We start from the raw sequence: 11103 nt of genomic DNA on the forward strand, positions 1-11103 counted from the left end.
GTGTACTTTCAGATTAAAGGAAATCAACAGCAGCTGTGAGATTCACATCAGAAAGATCAGCTTGTTTATGTATAAGCACAGCTCCCCGACCCCCTGAGGATGTCTGTGCCATTCCTGGGAACAGGTTGGACTGGCCTGAGGGCAAAAAAATTTCAAGAACAGAGTACTCAGCAGTGATATAGACTTTAATCTCTGGTAAGCTGAAGACTTGGTGGAAGCAAGGGAAAGTCCCATACTTTTGCAGAACCTGTTTTTTAATTTCCTCTCTATGCAGTAAAACTCAGAGAATACATATTTTCTTTTCTTTTCTTTTCTTTTCTTTTCTTTTCTTTTCTTTTCTTTTCTTTTCTTTTCTTTTCTTTTCTTTTCTTTTCTTTTCTTTTCTTTTTCTTTTCTTTTCTTTTCTTTTCTTTTCTTTTCTTTTCTTTTCTTTCTTTTCTTTTCTTTTCTTTTCTTTTCTTTTCTTTTTTTTTTTTCTCTTTTTTTTCCCTAGCTTTAATTATTCTGCAAAATTCATTTTTCTGCTTGGAGAGGTGTTCCTTCTTACAACAGAATGGGGTTATCTCCCTTAGGAGAAATGTTTTAATATATTCATATGGACCAAGAAATGGACTATGTACTTCTGTTTACCAAGGTACTCTAAATTGTTGAATTACATATATTTGTATTTGACAAGGCCATGGAGAAACTCACCAGCAGGCTGAGCCTGGGAATCTGGAGAGGACCTGGTATGTCAGAGTTTGAAAAGGTCCGTTCTTCACAAGAGTGCACTAAATTGTAGAGGTAAGGATCTGGGACACGCTTGGCTCAAGTGGGCAGGAGAGCCAGAGATGCAAATACTGGTCACATAGTGTGTACCACATTAGAACCATTCTTTCTCAAAGATTTGACTGCTTAGAGGAATATTTTCTATTATAGATTTAGACTTTCTTTTTCTCTCATTTTATTGCTGCAAGCATTGACTCTTTCCAGCAACTCCTCCTTGGCGTATTTCTGGATTTGGAAAAAAAAAAAAAAAAGTCAATTCCCTTCAGAGATCTATTTTCAGATTCAAACTTATTAGTAATTCAAGCTCAACTCCATCTCTTATCCACACCTACCAAATGCTGTCTAAGATACTTGGCACACAAACACAGGAGACTGAAATGGGGGAAGACTAGGAAATCTCGTCTTCCAGACTGTCAAAATTTTATTTTCAAAAAGAAAATACTTTCCTTTTCACAACAGAATCCTTCATGACAGAGCATGAACACAAACACCTGGGCAGGGCTTTGAACAGAGTACACTGAGCCATTAGTAACTTGTAATTATTTTCTTCCTTTAGTTTCCAGAGTTGTCTCCCTGAATAAATGGTACACATCGTGAAGATGATTTCTTCATGACAATTTAGCTGTGTTGATTCTGTGATTCGGAGTTGATTTTCACAAGATTTGTTACATTTCATTTGGAGATCAATGGGCTACATCTCTCAAACTGTCAAGTTACGGGCACAAGCACTGACAGGAGTTTTGTTTCAATACAAATTAAATTGCATAAGAAGTCAACAAAGTTTAAATATCAGATAATACTGAGAGACACACATCAGCACTAAAGCACACTAAATGATTTAGTACATACTGTAATAAGCAACAGAGAGTAAAATTATTTTTAAGGTACTCTAACTTGCCAAAATCTTACCTGACTGTCCGTAAAGTATTGTAGCCTCCAGTTTATAGCAAATCTCATCTAGAAGGAGTCAGCTGAGACTACTGAGTTTTAGAAAACAACATACGGACAAGCAGACAAAACAGCATTCTTCCATTCCATTTTTTGTAGAAATCAAAGTGTTCTATATGAGGTGGTATAGTTTTCCTCTAAATGCTTCTTAACAGAGGAATCACCAAAAAAAAGTCACATTTCTTACCACACACATAGAAAATGGATTTAGAAAATCACATACTGTTCACACTGCTCCTGCATAAAATTTAACCTGCTGGGGTGCCTTGAAAATTCTCCTCCATATATTCTCTGCCAAGTATCAAACTCCAGAACTTCAACTGAATGAGAATGGACAACTTACACATGTTCTAACTTTCCTTTAACCCATAAAATCCTGAAGGCTCTGCAGAAAACATTACCAGAATAATTCACAATTAATTCCCTGTGGAAAACTCTGGACTACCCCTTAAAATTCCTTGTACAACCTCTTAATGTCTTTTTGTATGTAGTACATGATGAAAGACAGACCAGGTATTCACAGATGCTGTCTTCCCTCAGCTACACCTAACACATAAAATGTTTCAAAAAAAAGGTGAGAGAGGAATATACATTTTTGGGATCAGGAAGAACCACTTGCTAGCAGTGATCTTTGTTCTGGCTATAAAGGGGTTGAGCTAGGAGGGACAGAGTTTGCTGATAAAGGCAGGAATTATTTCACCAGCAAGATCACTCAACAATTTAGATTTGGAAACAGGGACCGCATAACTGAGTGTAATACCACTGTTACAGTGCTGTACCTCACAGTCATCTGCCTATTTGAGTGGGCACTGCAGAGAAAACTTATTATCCTGGTCTTCTGCTAATGATGGTGAAAAGCTTTCATAGGGCTTCCTGAAGTGAGCTGCAGAGGTGGAGGTTTGACTCCACTTGGCAAGTGACAGTCTGGAAATCTCAGCAGAAAGGGTCATGCACCTCTCCTCTGCAACTTACCCTGGCTCTCTGTGGCAGCCCAACACCACTGACATTCTCTTTTGGGAATCACCATTGTGTCTGTGTGATGAGAAATGAGAATAGTCTTGGAGAGGCTGGAAGGTCTCTAAGAAAACAAACCTGGATAAGAAAAGCAAATGAATGAATATAAAGCAGGTTATGTGTTCCCAAGAAGACAGCAAGGAAGAGGCGGATGGGAAAGAAGGCAGTACCTATCCAATCTGCACACACACATGGCAAAAGACAGACCCATCCAAAACATAAAATTCAGTGAAAAACTAAAAACCAAATCATTGCTGGTGGTGAGGGTGGGGGGAGTCTCTCTAAATCCTGATGAGAGAGTTGGTGTAAGTCTCAAGGAAGACCATAGCAGGTGAATGGACAATTGCATCAACTAGCCAAAGGATACAGAGCCAGTCTCTGTGATCAGTTAAACAAACATAAGTGCAGGAATGATCAGTGGATCCCGGAGAAGGATAAACACAACCCAAAACAGTCATCAGCCTACAGCCAGTTGTAAAAGCTCAGTTTTCTGCCCATAAACACAATGGTGCCCATAAACACTTTTCAAGAAAACACAAGCTTTATATTTTTCTTCGTTTTAAAAACATTTGTAATTCAATTTTGGTACTTAACTCACTTCTTTTGAAATGTATGTGTATGTGTAGGCTGGTGGTTTCTTTTTTCCTGTTTCCAGTCCACAGTTTATTTTTAGACCTAACCTTTTGTTCTGAATCAGGAGGGAATAATAAAATAAAGCAGTGAAAATTCCCACAAGGCAGAAAAAGAAAAAAGGAGAAAAAATATGTTGCAGAACACCAGCTTTTGAGGATGACACAGAGCAACCTCACCCTACCTCAAGCCCCTAGGAGATCATCCCCGTAACTTTTCCTGTGGCATTATTTTAGCTCGCCCTCCCTCCCCACAGAGTGCTGTAGCCCTGACTCTCAGAAGCTTTCCTCCCTGACCACATTACACAATGTTTCTGTTACTGTGCTCATTGCAGGTTGTTGCAATGTGCAAAAGCCCCATAGCAGGTGAGCTAGCTCAAACTTCCCCATCTAAAATCAGTTTCATGGGTTGGTGAAGGCCAGAACAGCAGGTTAGAAAATCTAATTGCTTAGAAAATGCTGTAGTCTCAAAACATCCTTTCGGGACATAGGGAAAGAGGGAAAAGTTTTACTGAAATAATTCCAAATAAAGAAATCTGCTTTATACAAAACGCACACAAGCAATTCTGTGTACAACTGACGTCACTGCTGACAAGTTAAGCTGTTTATGTTACCAGAGGGGGGGAAAAAAAAAACAGTAATGGAGAGCAGGTTTTCACTTGCAAGTGGAATTTAGCTTGTTTTTAGGATAATACCATGGACACAAGTTTCTCATGTTTACTTCCTTAGTCTCTCATTTCAAAAAATATTTTTCACAAGAGATTGATTCCTTTGTTTACAATGCAACAGGCACAATTTGGCAGGACAACAGATGCTGACATTAGAAAGCTAGACTTTGCATTGTATCAAAATTTAAATAGGCAAAACTACTCTAAATCACAATCTGCTTTGGCATTCTCCAAGCTCTCCTCAGGTGCAGAAACTGCACCAAGAGCCACCTATTGTCATGTGGTTCAGAGATTGCATCGGCTCTGGAGCACTTACTCAGCATGGCTTGAAAGAAGCAACATTGGCCAGAGACGGACAAAAATGCACACTGCACATGGATTTTACCATTCTTTCCGTGAAAATTTTTTTCCTAATGTCCAACTTATATTTCCCTTGATGCAACCTGAGACTGTGTCCTCTCGTTCTGTCAGTTGCTGCCTGAGGAAAGAGACCAACCCCCACCTGTCTACAGCCACCCTTCAAGAAGTTGTAGAGAGTGATAAAGTCATCCCTGGGTCTCCTTTTCTCCAGGCTAAACAACCCCAGCTCCCTCAGCCGTTCCTCACAGGGTTTGTGTTCCAAGCCCCTCACCAGCCTCGTTGCCCTCCTCTGGACTCACAGAATGTCTAGGTTGGAAGGGACCTTCAAGATCATGGAGTCCAACACATGACCTAACACCCCAACTAGATCATGGCATCGAGTGCCACATCCAGTCTTTTTTTAAACACACCCAGGGATAGTGACTCCACCACCTCCTGAGGCAGACCATTCCAATACTTGCAAGAGCAGTGACTCTCAGAGTCTCAGTTCTTTCACAAATGTACTGCCCAGATGACAAACCCAGTCAGCTCATTCGCTGCTTTGTACTTGCTGACTTCAAGCCTTCACAAGTGCAGGGGTTTGGCCATGACTCAGAATGTGGTTGCTAAGCTGCACCTGCTTCCTCAAGCACACCAGCTGGGAAACAGCTGCCCAAGCAGAGCACACCTATCCATTTCACTCCATCCTCCCCAAAAGATGTCCCACCATCCTCACAGGCAGTAGACATGTGGGAGGATGCCTGCTCAAGGGCACTTCCCAGGAAATTAGGTATTGCAGGCCATAACGCAATCCATTTTGCAAAAGGAGTAAAAACCTCACAGGAAGCCGTGCCCATGTCTTGATGATGAGCATCCTTAGATGCCAGCTTTCTCTGTTCTGCTTCTGGAATAAAAAAGGAATGAATGAAGTAATTTTCTAATAGAGAAAAATCTGCCAGAGGAAACAGACTGCAATGAAACATTTGCAAACACCGTTTTTCTGGCACAGAAACTCCTGTTTCTCCAGCCTTGTTCCCAACTACTTTCAGCTGCTTCCTGAGATAAAACAGTCCCACAAGGTCCCCAGATGGTCTGTGTCTTTGTCTCTGGCTCTTCTAATTTTACCAGTTTCCCCTATCATCTGTACACTGAGGCTCTTGACACAATCAAGTGGAGCCCCTGCTACCCATCTGCTGGCAAAGTTCTGCTTCAAGGCAAACCCCCCTGAATTTAGCAAACTTTTTTCTTCTCACATATAATCAAGCAAGCTGAGCATATGGACAAGGCAATTCAAGGGTGTTAAAGCCAGGGCCAGGAGATGGCATTTGTTTCTATTCTGCGCAAAGCTCTGTCAACAGAGAGCCAAAAGATTTTATCACTCAAAGTCTCCATGTTTGGAGGGGGGTTTCTCCCATGGCACAACCTGACAACTCCTGGTTCACGCCAGGAGAGACTCCATCTCCAAGCATCTAGACACATTGAAGCTTCTGAAGAAGAATTTTCCTGTGTTTTGCAGAAATTTGATGCATATCATCCATCAGTATCTGGGTTTTATCTACAACAGAAGAAAGTTCAAAAACCCTTCTAACATTTCATTCCGATGGTTTATGTGAACTCCAGAAAGCTTTGGAAGTACATACATTTTCACCACTTGTACATAATGGCTGAAAGGATTTATTTTGTTTCAAAACAACTTTCCCAAAGTGTGATTTTTGGTTTTTGTTTTGTTTGTTTGTTTGTTTGTTTTTTTGTTTTTGTTTTGGTTTGTGTTTTTGTTTGTTTTGTTGTTTTTGTTTTTTTCCCCCCAAGTGAGATAAACCATAGCATGATTAAAAAGATAAGACTATTTCTTCTCTGGTGACCTCATGTGACTGTCTTGTATATGTACAGGTTTTGCAGTTTGCCTGGTTTTCCTCTTATGGTTTCAATGAGTCCCAGTTTCCACTTGATTAAAGCACAGAAGAGGTTAGAAGCTATCCCTTTACTTTTTTCCTAACTATTAGATGGTGCGTCTTTGAAAGGGCCTCATAATCCTCTTCTCCCAGTTCATGGATCTCACTTGCTGGTGCATGTACCACAACAGCTTTTCTTCATAACATCTTTTCACCTCTGGATCATTTTCCCTTCTCTTTGTGTCACAACAATGCACAGACACTCTCTATACTGCCATGTGAGCCCTGCAAGAAGAGCAAGCAGGTCATTCTGAATCACATGCCTGATAATTCAAACCAACACCAGGGCACAAGGGAGATGAAGAGGCATGCTCAGCTAAGTGCAATTCTGTTTCCAGGGTGTCACAGGGCCTCATCACAGTGGAGCAGTGGAAACTGTGAAGCTGACTGGTATCACAGAGGTGTCTAGGAATAACTGTGGTTCAGCTTATTAATCCTCAGAGGCTTGGGAATTGCAAAAGAGGAGATGATGTCACGAAAATGTTGTGACTTTGAATTCATTCTACCAGCATCACTAACCATTCAACCTATTTAGGGAAAGCCAGCTCTCCAGTGAAAGAACACAGTGAATTACCTAGAAATTCACAAATTGAGCTCTATGGTTTTGGGGGAGGGCTGGATATATCTGTATGCCTACACTGGTCTTTTAAAAAATATACAGAGGACAGGAAAGATCTGTGGTGCTCTCACAGCTCTTTTTCAACTACCTTTCTTTTAGTTCAATAACTAAAAGAAAATGCCTTTGTTACTATGAGATGAACACTGCTAAAAACTGAACAGAAAATTATGGAATCAGTGATAACAGCTTTGGAAAGGGTGGAATTCTTGGCTTTATTTTTTAGAACTTCAGAAGCCTTTATGATCTGAAGAAAAGGTTACAATTTTTCTATTATATCAACAGAGAAATAATCACAAGGTGTTGAACACTTAATGCATCTCTAGGCCATAAGCTTTCCAAGGTGGCAATAATTACATTTTCCTGTCTGCAAGGCCTTTACTGTAATGAAGCCTTCACTCTATTCTTCACTCTATTAGTCACACCTAAAATGATAACTTTCTGCTATTATTACTGATGATTGTGCAAGGCTTTTGGCAATGTTTGGTACCATGAGAGAAGTTTAACTTCTGATAACTGGGACAAGAATAACACAGGAAAGTTTCACATAAGGGTGTACGTGTCCTGGGGAGAAACTGCTGGAGGAAGGAAGGCAGGAGGGCAAGAACAACTGAGGCAGTCGTAGGGCAGATGGGATAAGCAGTTGTGATGGCCAAAGGTAAATGTAGAAAACTACGCTGGATGCAGCTCTGCAATCAAGTGGCCAAGGTGTATCCCCCAAACATTTGTTTTCTTGTGTACTGGGAGAGAATTAGCTTCACAAACAGAAGCTTCACTACCATGGGTTATTTTTTCTCTCTGCCAGAATAGTTTGGCACCCATAAAACACCACCACAATGAGGGATAAATATCCATACCACTGTGTGTTGCTGTGTGTTATTTGGTTTCATATTAATATTGGGTTTTATAATGGTTTCTTCTGTATCCCCCCACCCATTCCCCTGGAAATTGTAATATCCCAAAGTCTGTCCCCGCCTTTCCCCCAGCCCATCTCCCACATTGTTCCCAGCCCCCTTCCTTGAATGTAATACAACCCTGTTCCACTCCCACCATATCAGGTATTGGCTTGTCCCTGCCTTTAGCTCCTTCCCTGGATATAAGTCACAGACCATGCAGCCCCTGCTCTCTCTTGGTTTGGGACAGGGCTCCTGACCCAGGCTGGGACAGGAACACAGAAGAAAGACTGAATAAAGGCCTGGTTTCACCCTTGGATCAAGTGCAGACCCTCCTTTGCATCAACAGGAACTCACTCTCTCTGCTAAGGGAAAGGTTCTCAGATGCTCCTGGGTTTTGGGACCCTGAGGAAAAATCCTCCCAACTGTGGTTTTTCTCTCGAGCTAGCTGGAGCAAAACCAGAGCCGGGGCTCCATGAGGGAGACAAGCCACCACCTTGAGTCTATCATCAATTCTCCTCTGTAGAAGCAACTGGTTTTGATTTGAAAATTAACAAACATGACCTGGGTGATTGTTTTTATGTTTCTGCTTCTTTAATTTGTATTTATTATTATTTTATTTATAAATAATTAACAAGGAGATGGAAATTCTTCTCATTTCTCCACTTTAGCCAAAAATCAGACTATGGATAACTGTGTGCCCCTCCCAAAAAGCAGCATTCTGTCACTAGTTCTCCCATTATTCCTGAATAACTTTTCATTCCTCACCTGATTTCCTTCACACAACTTTTGTCTTCATTCTTTGCCACTCAGAGTTGAAAGCTCCTCTGTTCCTTTTTTGCCCAGAGCTCTAAAGGACAGTGAAGGTCCTGTGTGTCCATCTCTCCCTCTGATTTTTTTCTCAGGCAAATCTATATTTATCTGACCTGATTAACATGTCCAGACTCTGCTGCTGACTGGGAACCTCTCTAGAGACAACCAGGTCACCAAGAGCCAAGAGCCATGAGACCTTGGGAGTCACGGGCCTGCAAACACTCTCTCTGTATCTGGCAAATTCACCAAGAGTCTTCTAATCAACTGAGTTTACGGGGCATGGATAAACCACAGGCACTAAGGACAAGTCACAGTGGTGTTTGTCAAGGAAATATGTGCCTTACTAACTTATTTGTGTTCTTGGGATGGCCTGGTAAACAATGCCAATTTGAAACAATTCTGATGGCTTTCAACACAACCCTTGAGAGATACAACTCTACTGCAGCATGGCAGGCTAAAGCCCTCATATAAACGGTTGAAAGAGAAAAGATAAAGAGCAGGAGAAAGTGGGGGGTTTATTTCAACAGAGGAAAATCTCAAGGGAAGTGCCTATCAGTGACCTTTCAACACAGTCCCAAATAAGCTGTAAAAGATCAGGAGAGAAGAGGGAGGCCAGAAACTTCACTAGGCTAATCACAGTTATCCAGTTATGACTTTATATATGTATCTGGTAATATCAAGTGACTAGTCAATAAAAGAGCAGATTAAATTCTATGTGGATAAGCATAAATTTATGTTCATGGGTGGAGAAAATACTGCCATCAATTTAATATATAAAATGATGGTATCTGAATCAGGAATCATATCTTAGCTGATGATACACCAAAACCACCAGCTCTGTACTCAGAACTATTCTAAACCTTCACATTCTCAGAATTATTACACAAGGAGTGGAAGACACTATAGAGAACATAATTATTAGCTTCCTGTAAAGATGAATAAATCTTGAGTTCTCTGCACAAGTTGCCATGACAGCTCACTAGAGCTATAGACCTGTAGTTAGGTAAGTATGTAACTACGTAACTCTAATCCAGATATAAACTACAACTTGCTTCCCTGATCTGTTAACTGTTGCCATTGAATTTATTTGTTATGCACTAGCATAGCACAGCATCTTGGAGACAGCACTACAGGCCATGAAATGTGTAGAATTAATACCTGAAGGAAGGAGGAGTTTACAGGGTAAATAACTCTTGGGACACTGTATTCACTCTTTGCAGCATGTTTTCTAGGCCATATGCAAAAAACCTATCTAACTATAGAGTATAAAGCCTAGCATGCGGGAACAGAAGCACCTTACAAAATCAATAGTGTCAAAAGACGGACATAATTAAAAACAGAATCACTATAATCCTGCCAAGACTTGGCTCTGGCACACTGTAGGAAACAAATCAGAGCAGAGCTGTTCCAGTGGGTTCATCAATATCCTAGTCAAGCTACGGTAATTTTCTAAGTTTTGCTATTGCCTCAATCAAGTAATGCTATTTTCCTCTTACTTCCTTTCCATTTCCTCTAAAGAAAAATATGCTCATTTCCATATAATCTCAAAATGCACAGGTTCCAAGTCTTAAAAGTAACTTCTGGCTGTTGTCTGATCATAAACCAAACTGTCTTTCCCCCTTGCTATGCACCACATTTTCACTAGAAGTTTCAAAGTTTTACACCTAGTTTGTTTCAGTTTGTGCCAGAGAGAGGCTTAAAGCAGAAGTGAATGCTGTGAGCAGCTGAGGTCCTAAGGCATCTCTCCATCTCTTTTATTTCATTTCCATTTTCAAATGCGTTTTAAGCTGTCTTGTGTTAGTAGTGATGGACCAATCACAGCATACATTATCATAGCATGAGAGAGGCTGAAATCTTTACTTCTTCTAGCTGAACTAGGAAAATTTCCTTCTCTCCCTCTCAGACTTTCTACTTTCCCAAAGTGGGACGGAAGCACATTCAAACAGATGTCATGAGTGTGATGGCAAATCAAATTCAGCTATCAGACAGAAGAATCAGAAGCCTGAAATGGCCAATCTTCTGAAGCACCCTGCAGAGCTATCAGTGAAATGTGTAGCTATTTGCCCTCATCCGTAATGTGCCCTGCACACACACTGTGCAGTGAATCTGAGAGCGCTGCATTAGGGTCCTTGTCAGGCAGGGGAGGATAGTTTCTTGGTTTTGCTAAATGAAATTCTTCCCTGTTGATATGGCTGTCAAGATTTCCAAGCAGCTTTCCACCTTCCCTTGTGCAGTTCCATGAGAGCTGTCCCAGACAGCCTTCTCCAACTACACAGCCTCAGGAATCTTATGCATGCAGATCAGAGCTGCTGGTGACTAACCAAAATGTTTGCAAGAGGTATCATACAGTTTGTGCCTCCAACTGCTTGGCTGCTTACCAAGTGTCACTCTAGGTTACTTTGCTATTAACTCTTCTTTTAAAGAGTCTGCAGTCTGTTCCCTAATGAGGCAGAGAAGCTGGCA

General features: G+C 40.9%; 1 long non-coding RNA gene across 1 annotated transcript; it reads right to left on the reverse strand.

The window, feature by feature from the left end:
* Positions 1 to 630: 630 nt before the first annotated feature.
* On the reverse strand, positions 631 to 8709 carry LOC120765897 (uncharacterized). The gene is made up of 3 exons (XR_005704517.2): positions 8596 to 8709; positions 2689 to 2808; positions 631 to 993 (listed from the first exon to the last, which is right to left on the reverse strand). It is a non-coding gene; the product is annotated as an uncharacterized LOC120765897 (long non-coding RNA).
* Between the last annotated feature and the right edge of the window lie 2394 nt (positions 8710 to 11103).

This window comes from Hirundo rustica, chromosome Z, assembly GCF_015227805.2.
Source record: "Hirundo rustica isolate bHirRus1 chromosome Z, bHirRus1.pri.v3, whole genome shotgun sequence".
Classification (NCBI taxonomy): Eukaryota; Metazoa; Chordata; class Aves; order Passeriformes; family Hirundinidae; genus Hirundo; species Hirundo rustica.